Consider the following 21,036-nt stretch of genomic DNA (forward strand, 5'->3'; position numbering starts at 1 on the left):
TCTGAGTTAGAAGCATGCTACAAAGGTACAATTCTAACTACTTATGTGTTAATCGTTTGGATTATTACATGTGTCCAAGGAATAGGTTTTGGTTTCAGCACATTGATTAGATCGATGAAAAACCCTACATCTTTCGCAATGTTAGTGGATGAAGTTGTTTTGATAAATATAATTGAGTGTAACAGAAAGTGCGTTTGATTAGACTATAATTAATTAATTGGATAAGCTAGTCCTCTAAGGCTAAGAAATGTGCCAATAATGGTGTATGATGCATTATTGTTCCACTTAAATGAAATAAAAATATCCACCTTATTTAGAGGATTTGATATGTGAATCATAAAACCTATTTACCTTATTTACAAGGTTTGAGAATCATACACCCTTATCTAATTGATAGGTTACTCCCCTTAGGCTAAGAAATGTTCCAATAATGGTGCATGATGCATTATTGTCCCACTTAAATGAAATAAAGATATTTACCTTATTTAGAGGATTTGAGATGTGAATCCTAAAAATTATTTACCTTATTTAGATAGTTTGAGAATCATACAACCTTATCCAATAGATTTAAGATTTATAAGATAATTTAAATTCATCCTCCCCTAATTGAAATAAACATATAAAGTTACAATATAAAAACATAGCTTTTATACCTTATGATAAAAGAAAATAAAAACCCAACCTACCTACCTTACTATATCACCATTTTCCAAACATCTCAACCCCTCCCTAACCTACCTACACACCATGGAATTTTTGATAGCTAGAGATAAGGTGGTGGTGATATTAGGCCCCACTGCATCTGGAAAATCCCGACTTTCTGTCGAAATTGCCTCCAAATTCCCTTCTGAAATCATCAATTATGACAAAATTCAAGTCTACAAAGGCCTTGACATTACCTCTAATAAAATATCATTAGAGGAGCAACTCGGTGTTCCTCACCATTTATTAGGAAACATCGATTCATCGAGTCATGTTGAGATAAGCACTACTCAATATCGTTCATGGGCTTCGTTGTTGATCTCTGAAATTAATAATCGTGGAAAGCTTCCTATTGTTGTAGGTGGTTCAAACTCATTTGTTTATTCCCTTTTAGCAAAACAATTTAACCCAAACATGAACATATTTTCCGAAACCTCTCAAGGATGTTTTGAGTTAAGGTACGATTGTTGCTTCCTTTGGGTCTATGTTTCACCACATATATTAAACAAATATATAGATAAGCGAGTCAATGACATGCTTGAAAAAGGGATGCTTAATGAGTTGGCCGAGTTTCACCTATCAGAGAAAATGGGTATGCATCAACCGTACAAAGGGTTGGCAAAGGCCATTGGTGTTCAAGAATTTGAAGAGTACTTTATAAGGTATGCCAGTGAAACTAATGTGTTAGAGGATGACAAAGTTCAAAGGCTTATGTATGAGGAAGCTGTGAAAGCCATAAAAGAAAATACATGTGAATTAGCAAGGAGACAAGCGGAAAAGATAAACTTTTTGAAAACAAAAGGCTGGAACATTACTATTTTAGACGACACTTATTCTCTTCAGGCATTGATGGATGGATCCAAAAGTTGGTTTGACACATGGGAGACCCAAGTTTTGGAACCAAGTGTGAAAATTATCAAGAGCTACCTAAAAATCTAAGTCTTAAATTGATTTTAGTTATAAGAATATGAATTAAAAAAGTGAATAAAATCATGTAAGAAGTGCACAACTATGGTACAAAACTTAAGTTGGCTAAAAGGGAATAGAGAATTCGATATTAGTATGCGATAATAATACAATACAAAAATCGAAAGTATATTTGAATGCTAATACAATATTTAGGCTCGCAAGTTTTGAGGCACCACATTATAAATGATTATTGTTCGTATAAAATGAAGCAATTTTTTCTACCACTTTTCTTCCACTTATTGCTTATTCATTTTTGTCAACACCTATATTTGGCTCTATAACCTGAATTGAAAGTGTTGAGATTAGAATTTCACTTCCTAACAAGATTGTAGACACCCATTTGTGTCTCCCCAAGGTGATGAGTACCTTTCACGTCGAATCATAATCGAATGAAGTGAAAGTGTGGAAAGTCTAGTGTTGCGGATAGTTTTAATTTCTTTTCTTTTCTCTCTGTTTTTGAAAATCTATTTTAAGAAATCAGCCAATCCAGTTTGGTTGGTCCATGATATGGGTCCAATAGTAGCGTAGTTGGATGGGGCTTGAAGAGAGCTTTCCAACGATATATTATAAGCCCAATTCCGATGAATATTGAGGAAGTTATGGCCAAATTACTAAACTGGGCCCGGTTTGAACCTTATATGCGGCCCAATGATCTAGAGGAGGGCCTAATATGGATTTATCGTTCCTAATGCAATTAGGAATGGTTTTAGTCTTCTAGATTCTTCTGGAAGGTTCTTTTCATTCCTAATTCAATTAGCATTGATAAATTTACTTTTGTTGACTTTTTAGAGTTTTAATCAGAATAAAAGAGTGTTTTTGAGGAAAATACGATTTTATCCTCCTGTACAGTTATTTTATATCTGATTTTAGAAAACGCGTCAAAAACTTGGTTAGCGCCTAACGCCAGCATTAGCGCCTGGCGCTAAGCTTGGCGCCTGGCGCTAGCATTAGCGTCTGGCGCTAATGTCAGCGTCTAGCGCTAACTCTGTTTTTTCATGTCAGGACTCTGGTTCGATTTTCTATCTTTTTTGCTGATTTTCTCTATAAATAGCCTCCTAAAAACTCCATTTTCAATCATCTACAATCATCAACTCCTTAGTTTTCTAATTTTCTTCTCTCTCAAAGCTAGAAGCTTTATTCTTCTCTCTCTTTTCTAAACCACCCTTTTACAAACACAATTCCTCATACATTAGCACTAGACATACCTAGCATTGTTCGAAGTTGCCTTCGCCCTAGACGTGAAAGGTTTGATTTCTGAGGGTTTGGTCCCAAATCTCTATTTCAATTATTATTTAATTTAATTGTTTTGTTTATATTTTCCTTGAAGTTACTAAAGTGTGTATTTTGTTATTAGAAAGAGGTACGAGGCATCCAAGTAAGTGTTTTAATTGTTTAATTGATATTATGATTTAGAAATCATGTCTAGGTTGTTATTATGATTCCTAATGTCATGTTAGGGTGTTTTGATCTTCCTAGTATCATGTTTAGGGTAACAACTATAATTTCTAATATTAAATATGACAATTATAATTCCTGCGATGCTTCTTATTTTCTTTCCTAATATTCATATTAGTATCATGTTAGGGCTATATATTTGATTTTTATTGTTTAGTGACATGCTAGGGTTTGTTATTAATCTTGTTAGTATCATGCCTTCCAGACCTATTGGAGTTGACGATCTCTTGAATCGTTAAGGGGTGTAACCTTCACCTCGTGAACGGTTTACAAGTTCCTAAAACTTGTTGGCGACTCTTTTGATTTAGCTTCCTTCCCTTTGGACGCCACCGTACTTAAGTGTATGATCATAGTGGGGTTCAAGCTAGGGATAATGCTTGAAATATTCCCTACAAAGATTGACGCCTAAACTTTACATAGACTTTAGAAAAGCAAGCCAAATTGTTAAATATTCCTCATAAGCCTAATATTTTAACCAGACCTTGAACGGACATTTGTACAAACTATCTTATTAATTTAGTTCAAAATACTAGAACAGCCAAAGCACTTAATTTAAATTGAGTTTTTTGCTATTAGCAACCATAAACGAATTTATAAGTCACAGGAGACATCAATGTGCAACTATATGTAAACACCTAAACGTGTCTCCTCAATTCAAACCCGATGACGAACGATCCCTTATTGTCTTTTGGATCGAGTTGCTTTTCGGATAGATGAATTGATTAAGATTTTATTATTAGCCTAATTAACTCAATATTTTTTTAATCATTAGCCTTTTATTTTAATTCTAAAACCTTTTAATTAGCCTTCTTTTGTTATATTCTAGCACAATTATTTTATTTTTGGCCCAAATTTTTTAAAGACCATTCCGAATATTTTTAAAACATGATCCGAACTTAAATCAGCTTTTTTAGAATACCAAAAGATATATATTCATCAAAGATTGGATTGAAAAATGCAAATGATAAGGCCATGTTCTCTTCAGCTAACTTTCAGTTCAATTTAGTTCTTATTTCCTTCTCTCATTAAATATTCAGTTCAGTTCAGTTCAACTTCAATCAGTTCAGTTCAATTCAACTCAGTTCAGTCAATCAGAACAACCCCTAAGTACTCAAGAAGAGAGATTCAATTTAGTACAAAAGAAGTTCGTAAACTTGTCACATTTTCATGAGTTATAAGGGAATAAATAGAAGTTGGAACCTACACAACGAAAATAGAAACTACGTGAATAAAAACAATAATGTAATGATTTATCAAGGTTCAGCTCAATCCAGAGCCTATGTTTTCCACACCTTAATTACTCTTATGAATCAAATCAGAACGAAAAACAAAAGCAATGATTGAAATATTATCACTTATACAAAACAAATTGTAGCAAATGTCTTTTTTAATGCATGAGATTAAATTTCATCTAAACTATTTTCCATTTAAATTATTGTATCTTTTTTAAAAAATAAGTCACAAAAATAATGGTCATACTTGAGTTTGCTTTAATGAGGGCAATAGCCCATTAACAAATCGCTTGTCCGCCCTCAACTGGTAATAAGCGTGATGTCATATGTAGGATGAACTCGAGATGACAATACTAGTTCAATTGGCACATTCATTTTCAGCGAGCCAAGCCAAGACCTACCTTTGTACATTGGAGACACTGAGCTAGCCTGATAGAGTATGTAAATCGATACTGGGCTTTAATGATAAGCTTAAACTTTTGGTTGAGATGGTCCGTTAACATGGTATCAGAGATAGCGTGACACAAAGGTCGTCATGGGTTCGAATCTCATCCACCCCTCCTTTCAAAGTGGATTATTAAAACGCTAGGTATGGTGAGCTCCATGCTATATCCACACTTCATGCCCAATGGGCTGTTATGTGAGGGGACATGATAAGAGTATATAAACCGATCATGGAGTTCAACCATAAGCTCAAACTTTTGGTTGAGATGTTCCATTAACATAGCTCATTTCCATCTTAATTTATTATCACGTATACATTAATATGTGTAACATGCATGTTGGTGATCCTATTCAAGTCCAAAAGATTACTATAAGTTTCAACAATAATTCAGCCGCTTTCAACAATCTGTTTTTACTAGAAATAAATGTTGGTCGTACTCATCCTTTTCTAAAAAGTTCATCTCATTTTAACTGTATGTTGTTTCAAATGTAGATTTTTTCCGTAAATTTTTTAAGTTGCATATTACTCCATAATAGAATATATAAGATGAATCTAATAAAAGTATAAAACCCAACATAAAAATATTATGTTACAGTATATATATTAAGAGTCAATTACATGTTTCGGGGAGGTATTTCATCCCTACCACCAAAAACTCATCCCTTCCCATGTTCTAACCTCAAAATCCAACGAAATTTTGATATTGTCTTGTTTAAAATGAACAACCCTAAAAGGTTGTATTATTACAAAATAATCCAAATGTATTATTAAAAAAGAATGGGCTGAATGTTGTATTATTTTTGTCAATTTTTTCAACTAATAATCGTCATTACTAATATACAAAAGTAATCCCCAGCTTCCTAAAAAAAAAAGTAATCCCCATCAGCCCTATCCCCAAAGTACACGTGTCGCGTTTGTATTAAAAAATTTCCTCCAAAAAACCTTTTTTTCTTTTTTTTTTCTTTTTTTGTTCATGAAAATTAATAACATAGCTAATTAGGAAAAAAAAAAAAAAAAAGAATATGCAACTTAAAAAATAGAGCAACAATAACAACTTATATATATATATATATATATATATATATATATATATATATATATATATATATATATATATATATATATATATATAAGATGTGAGAAACTAAAATTAAAGATAAGTACTCTACATTACCGTATCCAATCTATAATAATTTGATAATATAAATAGATACTTCCTTAAACTTATAGTAATTTATAAAAATAATTTTTTTTTTCTTGTGAATATCCGAGCATTGCTCGGGCAAAGAACTAGTAAGAGTTAAAACAAATGACCATGAACCTTAAAAACAATAACTAATAAGTATTTTTTTCATTCAAATTAATTTATATTTATATTATTATTAAAACTCATGGGATTTACATGTTAATGCCATGTGTACCCTCATTATTATTTGGTGCCACATGTGCGCCATGTGTCATCATATGTGTAACACCCATCTCTCACCGCATTGAAATGCAATAACGTGTAATTAATTTAAAAACGCTTCATTAGTACAACTTTAATTCTCTATATTAATGATTTATTTACTTCAAAAACTAGTCATATGTATAACCTTCATATTTATATTTGACATTTTTAATATAAATATTAATGAAAAATAATATTTTAAATTATTATATTTGCACTTACTCAATTATAATTGTTCAACATTAACCTTTTTTTATTAATTTTGATAAAATTTATAAATTTACGCTATACCGGGGCATCGCCCAGGCCAATGACTAGTTTTTTAATAAAAAGTCATACAACATCCACAAGTTAAATCTTTTTTTTTTTTTTAGGGAAGTTAAATCTAAATTAAATGCAAAGAACATGTCTAACCTTCATGTCCAAACTCAAAGAACATGTAGTGCAACCAGTGACGGATCTAGGAAATATATTTAACAAGGTTAAAATACATTTGATAACTTTTAATGGGGTCATTTGATAAAAAATACAAGTAATTTTTATAGAAAAAAAAAATTACACAAAGTTTCATGTATGGCTGGCCACCCGTACCACCGGCCACAATATTTTTTAAAAAAAATCTTGCTTCTCTCTCCTCTCTCTCTTTTCTCTTTTCTTCTTCTCGAATTGCTGAGTTTATCAACAATTTAATTCATTTTTTGAGCCAATTTTGATTATTCAGTCAATTTTGATTCTTATGTTCATACTGATTTTGTTCAAAACAAATTGGATTGATCGATTTCTCAATTCTTGGATTTTCCCCAATTTTTAGGGTTCTTTCAATTCATTCTTTATTGTTTGAATTTGAGAATTAAGCCACAAATTGTAAGAGTGATGCTTTTTCAACCACGGCGTCGACCCGAAACAACCGACCCTTGGCTGCTATGCGGTGAAAAGTGGTGCGAGGAGCAGGGGACACTACTACTACTTGCGCTACTGCTAGTGTTGTTGCTGTTTTGGTTGGATCTAGGTTTAATTTTGTTGTGAGCTCGGTCAGGGTTAAGGTGGGTTAGGGTACTCAAGGGAAGGTAAGGTAGTCTGGTTCTTTAGTGTGTCACTTAATTTTAATTTTAGTAGATTTTTTCATGGAGAAATTAAAATTGCAAGCACTTGTGAGTTGGGTGCGCAAGATGCAAGTGGTGGCATGGTTGCTGGTGGTAAGGGTGGTGGTGTGGGGCAGTGGTTTGTGTGATGAGTGAGGTGCAGCAGGTGGTGGTGTGGTGGAGTTTAAGGCTTTGAGGTGGTGTAGGATTAGGGGTTACTTACTTGGTTAGGGGTTACTTACTTGAGTTAGGGGTTACTAGGGGGGTTACTTAAATGGGGTTACTTGAGTGGGGTTACTCGAGGGGTTACCGGAGGGGTTACTTAAGTGGGGTTACTAGAGGAGTTACTTAAGTAGGTTACTAGAGGGGTTAGTTAAGTGGGGTTACTAGAAGGGTTATTGGAGGGGTTACTTAAGTAGGGTTACTGTTGTGGCACCCTGCCGCACCGGAAACCCACTGTTAATTTTATAGGAATTAATTTTTCATTTTCAAGTGGGGTCAAGCATATAACTATATAAGAATCCGCTACTGACTCCAACCCAAAACGCATGTTCAATTTTTATTCAATAATTAAAAAAATATTTGTCAAATTTTTTTAAAAAATATTATAAAAAAAATAGTATATAGTTCAAAATCAAAGGCACACTTTATTTTGAACGAATGCACGACATGAGCATTGTGCACAGACCTATCAATTCGAGTAAATGGGTCGAGTTTGAGTCGGTTTAGTGTGGATCGGTCAATTCGAGTTAATGTCTTAACCTATGCAGGTCGGTTTCGGATTAGGTTATGCTTGAGTCGGGTCATGTCGAGTCATACATGTTATTGGGTTGGGTCGGGTTTAGGTCAAGTCAATAACAAGTCGGGTTACATTTGGGTGGGTTGAATAATAGGTCGGGTTTTTACGGGTTAAAATGAGTTAGGGTCATTCTTGGATTCTAGTTGGATTCGGTTCAAATCAATGATTTGCGGGTTATAATTAGGTCGGGACATTATCGGGTTTGGTTCAAGTCAATAATTTGTAGGTTGTAATAAGGTCGGGTCGTTTCCAAGTCAGGTCATTCTCGGATTCGAGTCGGGTTCATATCTTCGTCAATCATTATAGGCTAAACTCTAGCTAACTATATGCAGATAATTATCAAGCTAATAATCTTCTTTGACTATATGACAATATAAGGCAATATGTTAGGGAATTATAGCCTATAATTCAGGAATCTAATTATCTCCTTTGACCAAACAACAAATATATACTATAATCTATATTTAACACTTAAATTTGGGGATGATGCTTCTTTCTTTTGCTGGACCAACTTGGTCACCCTGTATCCAAGACAAAATACTTTGATTCATATTAACATAGAGTAGTTTTAGCCTTACGAAGTTACTACTTTACGAGTAGCTAAGAATATATATATAGCATATATCTTTAATAATCTAGGCATGCAATATAAACATACAATAATAAAGATGTATAAAATGACAAGTCGAGTTAATTTTGGGTCGGGTCAATAACAATCTGAGTTAATTTCGGGTCACGTCAATAACAAGTCGAGTTAATTTTGGGTCGGGTCAATAACAAGTCGGATTATTTTCGGGTCAGGTAAGTAACAGGTCAAGTTGAATACAAGTTGGGTTAGTAACAGGTCGGGTTAAATTCAGGTTATGACGGGTTAAAACTAATTTAGGTCAATCTCGATTTAGGTGAATAATTTACTGGCTATATTCAGGTCGGGTCATCTCCAGGTCGGTTCATGTTTGGATTCAGTTCTCAAATACTCAGGTTAACTCGAGTCTAGGGTTGGTTTCAGGTCGGGTCATATCGGCTTTGGGTCACCATTTTTTCGGATTCAACCAGGTTGGTTAAGTATCGAGTTCGGTGAATTTTTCGTGTAAGATCAACTTATAAGAGCTCTAATTGTGCAATTTCATTTATTTATTTATTTATTTTGAACAATGGAGCCCTAATTGTGCAATTAGGTGTGCCAAAATTTCCAAAACACTTTCCGTGTTGATGATATTAGTGGGAAAAAATAAAAAATAAATAATCCAAAAATCCAACATAGAAAGCAGTTTGAAAATTTTCTATTAATATTGGTGTGTCATGTACTCATGTGTGGGAGCAGTTTTCATTTTAACGATATTAAGAGTAATATATATACTAACCTGTGCTTGATTACGCACCATCTCTCTCTTTCTCTCTCTAAAAGTGCAAGCCTATCCTTCCACCGCCAACCCTTCATCTTATCCCACCGACCCACCGCCAACCCACCAACCCCACTGTTCACTGCTCGCCGCCGACTAGCTTGTCTGCCCATTTATTCTGCTGTCGCCGGCGAGCTAGCTTCCCCTTCAACCTGGTTTGCCGTTCTCATTTTTGGGTTTGGGCAAAGTAAGTATCTACTGCAACCATGTGCTCTTTAGGTTCTCTGTTCTCGGGGGAGTCCTTCCGTAGTTGGTCTTCGTTTACTGAGTTGGGCGGCGGTTAAAATTTTCTTTTTTTAGTAGTTTTTTCTTCTTTGCCAGTTTAATGCACCTAAGAATATGCGTGTAAGGTATACCGTGTATACCTGTCTTTTGTGGTGTTATTTGGTTGTTCATGGTTGGTCTCTTTGACCTTAATAAGGAGCCTTGTTGTGGTTAGGCTTTGTGATCTTTAGTGTGTGTTAGTTTTACTTAGGGGTGGAGTGTGGTTACCATGTTTATGCCTAGTATTAAGATGGATTTAAGCTTGGTTAAATCAAAGTTATTGCTATTCCACTTAAATGATGATGATGACCATGATTCGATTGCTAATGTTCTTATGGGAATTGGAAGTCCTGATGTAGTTCTTCCGTTTGTCAATCCTTAAAAGAAACGGGTAATAGTTATTTCCGTTGACATGAGTTTGGAGATGCCTATTTGCAATATCATATGGCTATTAAAGTCCTCTGTTTTACTGTGCCCCTTTTGAATGACGAGAATTCCTTGTACTTGGACCTTGTCGTTTCCTTAAATTTGAATTTGGCTGCATGTGCTCTTCGTAATAACCAATTCTCTCAAGCCTCACAACTTTTTTCTCTAGTGCTTGAGTTTGATGGCAATAATATTAAAGGTTTATTTTGGCAAGCTACCGCCGCGTTAAAGTTGGGATGCTTACCTCAGGCTTATGATAACTTGTCACTTGCTTCTCGGTTAGATCCTACTAATCGGGAAATTTCACAAGAACTGGATCGTGTTAAGAATTTGGTTTTGTCCAAAATTTTGAGGGTTTGTTTTCGTGGTACTGATACTTGTAGTGTGAGTTCACTCCCGGGCTTGGAGCCTAAGTGTGGGGTCAAAGCTTTTCCTTTTATGTGCAAATCCAGTTTGTTACACTCGGGGGTTAACATGAAAAGGAGTTTGGATGTTGTTGATGTTGCTTCCTCTAAGAAGAATAAGGAAAATTCTTCTTGTGTTTCTTTAGATGGCTCTCTTTCGGTTCCCACGGAGATTGACCCTCTATAAGGCATGGAGAAACCAAATCCAAATGTGGGATGTTTAGGTGAATCCCCAGATTGCCGGTCTACTAGGTCCATTCCATTGGCGTCACAGAATAACGATTTAGACGACTCTGTTATGGATGAGAAGCGTCATCACAGGTTTGTTAATTCACGAAACTGTAAGTCTTCCATGATGGTTCCAACAGAAGCTTTGGGGAAATTTACTTTAGGTAAAGAGCTTCATTTTTATAATCCTTCCTGTTTTTTCTTTTATCACTATCCGAGTTGTTCGGGTATCAAAACCTATCTTGGCGGAGGCCCTCTAAGGTCATGAACCTAAGGAAGCAGAGGCCCCCTTTCAGTGTAAGGAATCTGCTTCCTTGAGTCATCAGGATGTTTCCCCGCATACCATGATGATAGATGATCTGACTCCTATCCAGCTAGATCCTCCCCTGCTAGTTGCTCCTCTCTGTATGTCGACCCAAATTAGTCATCCAGTTGTTTTGCCACATTTGGATTTTAATCCCTCTTGGGGTGCTCGGTTGTCAGCGCAGTCCCGGTCATCGAATCATTCAGCCACTTTATGTCGTCGTTCATCGCTAGGCTTTCGAAGATCAGGTAGCAGAATGCATATTCCTAATTGTTTCTTATTTTGCAGGGTTAAGGTGGGTTGCAAGCGTGAGCGAGTTTCGACGATCAACTACAGACGACTCCTACAACCTCCTGTGAAAGAAGATATTTTTTTTTTATGTAGCGTTCTGTTTATTTGGTTCTCATGTCACTTAGTTTCTTGTTTTGTTGGTTTTTAGGTTGTAATAATGTTTTTCGTTAATAGAATATTTTGTCAAAAAAAATATATTAAGAGTAATGGCTTGGAAAATTGTACTTCCAATGTCCCTTTATTTTTTGCCTCATTTGACTTTACACGGTCTCCAAGACACGTGTTAAAACGTTCATATCTCAATTTTCATATGTGTAAATATTATACAAAGTTGATATTAATTATATTTATAACGAGACAAACAAAACTAGATTCCACATGCCCATATTTTCTTTGGTAGAACTACGGAAATTTATGATCAACGTTATCAAAGTTTGACCCATATTTTGACAATGGGACAAATAAATAGGGACGAAGGGAGTACTTGCTATGGTTGAATTTTTATTTTTTTTTAATAGCAATTGAAATTACCCCCCTTCTTTTTTTCTTTTTTCTTTATGCTCATCCATTATTATATTTCTACTCCTATTTAAATTTCAGCGTGTTTTCAGTGTGGTCGACGACATCATGTGGTCGACTAACATACATGAAAACACTGACTAGGTAACTTCTGATTGACTGAGTAACCATCTAACCAACCAAAAGCGCTGACAGAGTAACTCTTGACCAACTAAGTAACCTTTTACCAACCAAGTAATCCCTAACCGAATGGGTAACTCTTACCAAGTAACTCCTAACCGAGTAAGCCCTAACCGATTGAGCAATCCCCGCGACACCAGTGTGGCCATCCACATATGAAATATTGTGTTTCAATATCTATGACTTATCTTGTAAAGAAAGAAAGAAAGAAAAAAGGGAAGACTAATTCAAAATCGTGATTTTCCTTGATTTTTTTTTAGAGCGAGTAGAGAACCTAAAGTCAAAACATTTTTCATTGAAAATGTTTTTGTCAATTTAAAGGGATTCTTTGTTATTGGCCCAAATTTATTCAAATAAATAGCCCAAATTTTATTTGACTATATGGCCCTCAAAATCTTCAAGACATTAAAGCCTATGAGTGAACAATAAGGGTTTGAGTGTTCCTATAATTCCATTTGCTTATGGTCAAATGGGCCGACCATGTTTACCTAAGAGAGCAAGATTGGTAGTTAGCTACACTTTCAGCCACTTAGTATTGGAGGATCAAGTTTACTTTGCTACATCAAGATTAAGATGATAATACAAATAAGGCTACATATAAGCGTTACAAAATAACAAAATCAAACATAAATCGATATAATTCTTATCATCTCCTGTTTAGCAGAGGTGGTTCTCAGCATGTGTAGGGTGGTCAATCGCAGAGGGCCTCTAAATGAAACTACTATAAGATAGCCTATTTTTTGAAATTTACTTACACAATGTAAAAAAGAAAACTTTTTGATTAATAATCTATTCTTCAATTTTATCATAAAATTTATAATAAATAAAAAAAAATTTCCTTCAAGAAATGATTTTAAGACCCAATTTAACAAAATTACATTGGGCCATTTTCAATGTTAGCATTTGTAGCCCCGCCTCTGCTTTTTAACTTCGGGCTTATTTGGCATGATTTTTTGTTTTAAGTTTTTATTTAAAACAAAAGGTCAAAAATATGAAACAAGAAAAAAGGTATTTCCACTTTTCTGTTGTTAGTTTTCAAAATTATCATGATCTTAATAAGTTTGACTAATTTTTTATTCATTATATGACATATATCATATAATTTTGAAAACAAAAAAACAGAAAACCACGGTAACGTCAAATGAACCCTTTCGTAATTTGTTTATGATTTTCCTTAAAAGTTACATTATGCATAAAAGAAGGTAACACTTGGACTAAATATTAAAGTGGGCTCTATAGTATAAAAGTGTGGGTATCACTATTCACTAGCTCGGAGGGCCATATGATAATTTTGTGTCTTGTTTGCTGACTGGCCCAATATGCAGTTGGTTACGGGAAGTCTTTCAAGTTTAGATTTTGGGCTTTGAGTTAGTAGTCTTGATCTGTATTTGGGCATCCTTTTATTTATTTATTTTTTAATAATAAAATGCTTAAAGAGTTAAAGTTTACCAATACCAAAAACCTCACCCCATTTTGAACATTGATATTGAGCACCTTAATATCTTACAGATCGTATGTATCTACTCCCTCCTTTTGAAGTATCTGCACCATTTCTCCATGCGTGAAATTTTAGGAGAAATTGGTAAATGTAATAAAAATATGGAGGTAGTGTGGTAGTGATAAAAAAATATGAAGGTAGTGTTAGAATATTTTCCCCTTGCTCTCCATTGCTTAGCATTGTTCAATATATACAAAGTACCTAGGGAATGATTGTGCAATCATAGTAAATACAGCACATTTACATAGGAGCTAGACTACACATTTACATAGGCTAATACACCCCCGCAGTCGTAGCGGGAGGTAATCGAACGCTAAGGCTGGAACGGAAGTCTTCGAAGAGCAGCTGCGGCAACCCCTTCGTGAATATGTCTGCTATTTGGTAGCGTGAGGTACGTGGAGGACTCGGACTTGGCCGCGGCTGACTCTTTCCCTAACGAAATGGATGTCCATTTCTATGTGTTTGGTTCTTTGGTGCTGGACAGGATTTTCAGAGAGATACACCGCACTGACGTTGTCGCAGTACACAATCGTAGCCTTCTTGATAGGACAGCGAAGCTCAAGCAAAAGGTTCCTTAGCCAGCATGATTCGGCCACCACATTGGCCACGCCGCAGTACTCTGCTTCGGCAGAAGAGCGGGAAAGTGTGGGTTGTCGCTTTGCCGACCAAGAGATGAGATTGTCACCGAGGAACACACAATAACCGGAGGTCGAACGCCGTGTGTCGGGGCAGCCACCCCAGTCGGCATCGGTGTATGAAATTAGGCTGGAAAGTGAGGAGGGATAAAGGTGGAGGCCGAGCTTTAGTGTACCTTGTAGATATCGTATAATCCGACGGAGAGCTTGCATATGTTCTTGACGGGGATCATGCATGAACAAGCAAATTTGTTGTACGGCATAGGAGATGTCGGGCCTCGTGAATGTGAGGTATTGGAGAGCTCCGGCAAGGCTGCGATAGAGGGTCGGGTCGGGGACAGGGGGACCCGAATTGGCACTTAATTTGGCCTTGGAATCGACCGGAGTGGTGGAAGGCTTGCATGATGACATGTTAGCTCTAGCAATTATATCTTCTGCATATGATTTTTGAGACAAGAAAAGCCCATTAGGGTGGTGTGTCACCGAAATACCAAGAAATGAATTTAGGAGCCCGAGATCTTTCATAGCAAATTCGGCTTTGAGCTTGTTCATGATTGAAATCCGAAGTGCCTTCGATGACGCGGTGAGGATGATGTCGTCGACGTATAGCAAAATATAAGCTACCTCCTTGCCATGACAGTAGATAAAGAGTGAATGATCACATTTGCTATGGAGAAAACCAATAGTGGAGACAAATTTGGCAAACCGATGATACCACACCCTAGGGGCTTGCTTGAGGCCGTAAAGAGCCTTGTTAAGGAGACACACATGACCCGGATAATTTTTGTCACGAAACCCGGGTGGTTGATGCATATATACGGTTTCCTCAATATCACCATTTAAGAACGCATTTTTAACGTCCATTTGATGAATGGGCCAAGATTTGGAGAGAGCGATGCTAAGCACGGTGCGGATGGATGCCGGTTTCACAACCAGGCTAAATGTCTCGTCGCAATCTACACCAACCTGTTGATTCCTGCCATTAACAACAAGTCGGGCTTTATGCCTCTCAAAAACACCGTTAGCATCTTTCTTTTGGCGATAGAGCCACATACAAGGAATGACATTCACATTAGAGGGACGGGGCACTAACTCCCACGTCTTATTTTTAATTAGAGCATCGAATTCGTCAACCATGGCTACCTTCCAATTCGGGTCGGTTAGGGCTGAGATAGGGTTGCGGGGAGGGGGTGATGGGGAAGAGGCAGTGTGTAGATTAAAGAGTTTCTTAGGTTTGAAAATACCATGTGAGCTCCGTGTTTGCATTTGAGGGGAAATGTGTGGGCTGCTGGTTTGAGAAGGGTGGGCTGCTGTGGGGTTAATGGGCCGCGAGGGTGGGTCGGCCTGCAAGGAGGTATGTGGAGGGGAAGTGGGCTGGGCCACTGGAGTTGGAGGAGAATGTTAAGGAATGGGTGATGTGAGAGGGGAGTTGAGCTGGGCCGTGACTGGAGTGAGGGGCCCAGTTTGAAGGTGGCGGGTTTGGGCTTGGGAGTGAGGTGGGGTTTGGGCCTGATTGGTTGGATCAGATTAGGCTGGGGAGGATATGTTGCGCCAATGCAGCAGGAGGGAGGGAGATATCCCGTAATCCAAAAAGTCATAGGAATGGGCAGTAGGTGTGTGAATTTGGGCAAAAGGGAATTGTGATTCATCGAATATCACATGCCGGGAAATGAAAATTTTGTGATTTGACATGTCATAGCATTTGTACCCTCGATGATTTGGTGGATAGCCTAAGAAGACACAAGGGGTGGAGCGGGCTTGGAGTTTGTTGATGGTGGTGGATGGGAAGAGGGGGTAACAAAGGCAACCAAAAACTCTAAGGTGAGAGTATGAGGGGTCTTTGTGGTATAAGATTTTTGTCGGGGATTTGAATGCTTTGGATTTGGAGGGAAGGATGTTGTGGATGTAGGTGGCCATTTGAAGAGCGTGGTGCCAAAATGAGGGAGGCATGGAAGAGTGGGCTAAGAGTGTACGAACCATGTTGTTGATAGTGCGGATTTTTCTTTCCGCCTTACCGTTTTGAGATGAGGTGTGGGGGCATGAAAGGCGAAATAACATACCATTTTGTTCAAAAAATGTACGAAATGGTTCATTATCGTATTCTTTCCCATTATCACATTGAAAGCATTTTATTTCTCTCTCAAATTGAGTTTTAGCATAGGCACGAAATTGAAGAAAATATGAGTGAACTTGGGATTTTTTGCATATAGGAAAAGTCCATAAAAAATTACTAAAATCATCCAAGAACAAAACATAATAAAGATGGCCCGCGGTACTCAATTTGGGTGATGTCCAAAGGTCACTATGGACAATGTCAAAAGGCATACAAGTACTAGAGTGAGAATCAAAAAATGGCAATCTAACAAGTTTGCCTAGGGGACATGATGAGCAAATAGAGGAGTTCACAATGTTTTTACAATTAACAAAATTGTTCTTTTTAAGAGAACTTAACACATTGCTTCCGGGGTGACTGAGGCGTGCGTGCCAAAGGGAGGAGGAGAGGGCAGCAAGGGCGGATGGTGCGGAGGCTTGTTTTGTGGCGGTGGAGATGGGGTAGAGGTCACCGGAGCTATCACATCGCATAAGAGTTGTTCCCGTCGAGAGGTCCTTCACAGAAAAACCAAACGGGTCAAACTCAATGGAAACCCAATTATCACAAGTGAATTTTCTAACCGAAATCAGATTTTTAATTAACTTGGGAGCATGGAGAACATCATTTAGGGAGAAGGGAGGAATAGATGTGAAACCGACGCCATGAATTGGAATGGTATGCCCGTTACCAACAATAATGTTACGTTGATTGCTCAAATTAAAATAAGACGAGAGAGTACCTGAGTTGGCGGTCATGTGAGAAGTGGCGCCAGTGTCCATGTACCAACCGTCGTCCGGTGATGTGAGGGAGAGCGTGTGGAGAGCCGTATCAATCTCCGTTGGTGTGTATTCGGCAGTGGACGGGGCTTGGGTGGAAAAAGCTTGCTGTTGAGGTCTTGGGCCCAACACACCTTGCTGTCTTGGCCCAGGAGGTCTAGTCCAAGGGTTTGTGGGATATGGGCATGGTGGCATGGCCCATTGTGGCGGTGCCCATTGAGCCCAAGGAGGGCAGTGTTGCTGTTGATGCCAGGGGGCCCAAGGCTGCCAATTCTGACCGTCGCGAGGAGGGTGGTTATTGCGGTTGTTGTTGTTCCGGCCTCGTCCCCGGCCACCCCCGTCGCGGTGTCGACCACCATTTCCCCTGTCACGGCCGTTTCCCCTGTTGTTGCGGTTGTTGTGGTTTGAGCGAGAATGATTGTCATGAGAGGAGAACCCATCATCAGAATATGACCCGGAATTGTTGCCGGCGGCGATGAGAGCGGAGCCTGCGGTGATTGCCTCGGCGGCTGCCTGAGATGCGAGACGAGATTCCTCTAGACTAAGCATTGACCGTGCCTTGTAGAAAGAAGGCAGGGGGTCGGTTTGTTGGATAATTGCAGCTACACTATCATAAGATTTGGGAAGTCCACGAATTAGAGTGAGAACAAGTCGTTGATTATTCACCGGAGCGTCGACATTGGCTAATTGATCCGCAATGTTTTTGACTTGTTGACAGTAGGAGGAGACGTCTGGGTAGTTTTTCATCTCAATTGAGGAGAAGAGACCTTTCAAATGAACGGCTCGAGAGGATTTGTTGTCTAAGAAGAGATCATATAAGCGCTTCCACGCTTGTTGCGCCGTGGAGTTTGGCTCCAAGATTGTGGTAAGGAGGTCAGAGGAAATTGTTCCGTAAATCCATTGGAGAACAATAGCATCGATGCGATCCCAAAAAGCGGCATCAGCAGACTCGACTTTGTCTTCAGGTGGGATAATATGGTCGATCACATCGTGAGCACGGGCATGAACTTTAAACAATTCAGCCCAGGAGGAGTATAAATCCTTTTTAAATTCGAGAGTAATTGGAATAACACTGCGAATGTTAGTTACTGTGAAAGCAGGGTGAAAGGGGAGAGATTTGGGTGGATCGGTAGCCATGGCGGCTGCAAGAAGGGCTGAATTTCAGAGAAGAAGAAGAGGAGGGGCAGGGAGATGAGAAGACAGAGAGATAGAAGAGGAGCAGAACCTAGTCTGATACCATGTTAGAATATTTTCCCCTTGCTCTCCATTGCTTAGCATTGTTCAATATATACAAAGTACCTAGGGAATGATTGTGCAATCATAGTAAATACAGCACATTTACATAGGAGCTAGACTACACATTTACATAGGCTAATAGGTAGTCTGGTAGGTGGAAAAATAAAAAATAAAAGGCAAAATTAGTTGAGAGAATTGGAGGAGAGAAATATAAAATTAATAAAATATTACTTATATTGAATCCACTAATTGAGGGTTTGTTCATATTTACTGAACTGAACTGATTGGAGCTGAACTGAACTGAACTGAACTGAAAAATTAAAATGCATAAAAATATATGAAAATGTTTATGAAAATTAATAACTGAGCTGAACTGAACTGAACTGATTAGAGCTGAACTGAACTGAACTGAACTGAAAATAAGTAAATATGAACAGGCCCTGAGAGAAATGAATAAATATTGTAAAACATTTCAAATAAAGAAATAGAGCAAGTATTTTAAAACGTCAGAAAATAGAAAATGAAGCAAGTATTTAACACGGAGGGAGTACATGATTCATTAAAATTGCAACGTGTAAGCTTATGCACAATGTTTACTGGATGAGAGAGTGCAAAAAATTTCGAACAAAAAGTAGAATTTAAAGTAGATATAGCTGGGAGAAGGGCCAAATATATTACTACCTCTGTTCATATTTTTACAATTTTGGAATATTTAATATCTCACAAATAATGCAGTGGTCATTTTGTCGTATTTTATGTACCACTTCATTCAATTTCATCCATGCGACCATGCATGATACATATTTTATACTCTAGCACTCTACACATGAAAGTCAATTATTACTAGCAGTCTCCATTTCCGTTGAGTAAATGACCATTAAACTCTTCAATTAGGGGTCTTCAAAAACCAATCAAAATCGGGAAAGGAGACTAATTCCAGATCGGACCAAAAAAACCAATTCGTTCTTGTGGTTGAGAAATTTAAAAATCGATCTCTGATCCGGTCCAAAACCTCTTGAAAAATCGGTTTTGTACCAGTCCCGTTTGTGTTCAAAATTATGAATAAAACCTTTGTAATATTAATTATATGAGTTATTTCATTTTAAAGGTTTAAAATGTAACGTTTAAAATAGGCATTAGCTAATTAGTTTTCTTAGGTTTTTTTTTTTTTTTTTTTTTTTTTCTTTTTTCACAATATATTATAAACTATTAATATATACTGAAATAAAAATCAAAAATCGGTCCAAACTAATTTGATCCGAGCAAAAACAATCCAATCTTCGATTCTTGAATTTAAAAATTACCAGTCTAGTTCAATCTGATCTTGGACCGATGAACATCCCTATCTTTAACTATGTGAACCAAATTTTATCGAATCATAATTAAACCTATACTAGATAATTCATAATTTCCGAGCCATGATCGGAGTTTTAAATTATTGATAATTGAAATATAGAAGTTTCTAAAGAAATCTAACAAAAAAAAATCAATTAAAACAATAGTCTTAAAAAAGTATTACAATAATAAATAAATAAAATGAATTTTCTAGGCAAATAAATGCTTTTAAAAATTAAATGTTATTTAAAAAAAAAAAAAAAGCAATTGAGTTTAGGAAAAAAAAAAAAAAAAAAAAACTCCATTTTAGTACTCCCTCCGTCCCCTAAAGAACGACCCATTTGGCCTAATTTTAGTTCCAAAAAGAATGACCTATTAGCATTAAAATACCCATCAATTTGCAACAGTATTTGTGCAAAATTAGCTTCCCCATATAAAATTTTGTTTTTCCACGTACTTTTATTACTATCTCTCTCTACTTTTTTGTAAATTCCATGTAAATTTATCTTTCCAATATATTTTTACTTCTTTTATTTAACTTTATTAATACCCGCGAAATCAACTCAAAAAGGTCGTTCTTTCGGGGACTGAGGGAGTATAGAATAATAGATACATGACTTATGGTACAACAATACTTTAAATCCTCCGTCATCTACAAACTACCCCATCCCATGCATCCCCCACCATCGAAAAACCCTCCTATCCCCTCCCCAACCCTCTCTCCATCACAACCACTGAAAACAACTGACATTGGTGGTGGTCTCTAGTTCTCCACGGTGTTGGGTACGATGGTCAAAGGCTTGTGTTGGTGATTATAAAGGGGAAAACAAAGTGAAAAACAAATCAAATTAGCAATTAATATCTCAAAAATTTGGAATATTTAATTTCACTAGTAGGTTGAGATTAATTTAAACGAATAAGTCAAAATTGAAATTAATAAATTTATTCTTTCTAATAAATAAGGGCCCAAATTTAAAATATAATAGGACCCAAAAATATAAAAGATGTCCAACATACACATTACACATTGAAATAATACTCCCTTGAACATAAAATAATTTTCATATCAAGCCAACCTCGATATTTTAATATGTGACATGATCTCCTAAAGTTAATGATACTTAATCGTTCAAGCCAACCTCGATATTTTAATATGTGACATGATCTCCTAAAGTTAATGATACTTAATCGTTCACATATACACTTTGGATCACACATTTTTCAGACATAGGGATCTTCTTGGAAATAATATATATGTATGTGAATATATAAGGTGTGGGATCATAAATAGCACACCTCTTGATTGTTGTT

The 21,036-nt window shown here is 36.8% G+C and overlaps 1 pseudogene; it reads left to right on the forward strand.

Annotated features, from left to right (window-relative positions):
* Positions 1-747: 747 nt before the first annotated feature.
* On the forward strand, positions 748-1,641 carry LOC145637117 (adenylate isopentenyltransferase 1, chloroplastic pseudogene; annotated as a pseudogene).
* Positions 1,642-21,036: the final 19,395 nt, after the last annotated feature.

The sequence above is a fragment of the Chenopodium album genome, chromosome 6 (assembly GCF_948465745.1).
Source record: "Chenopodium album chromosome 6, dcCheAlbu1.1, whole genome shotgun sequence".
Lineage (NCBI taxonomy): Eukaryota > Viridiplantae > Streptophyta > Magnoliopsida > Caryophyllales > Amaranthaceae > Chenopodium > Chenopodium album.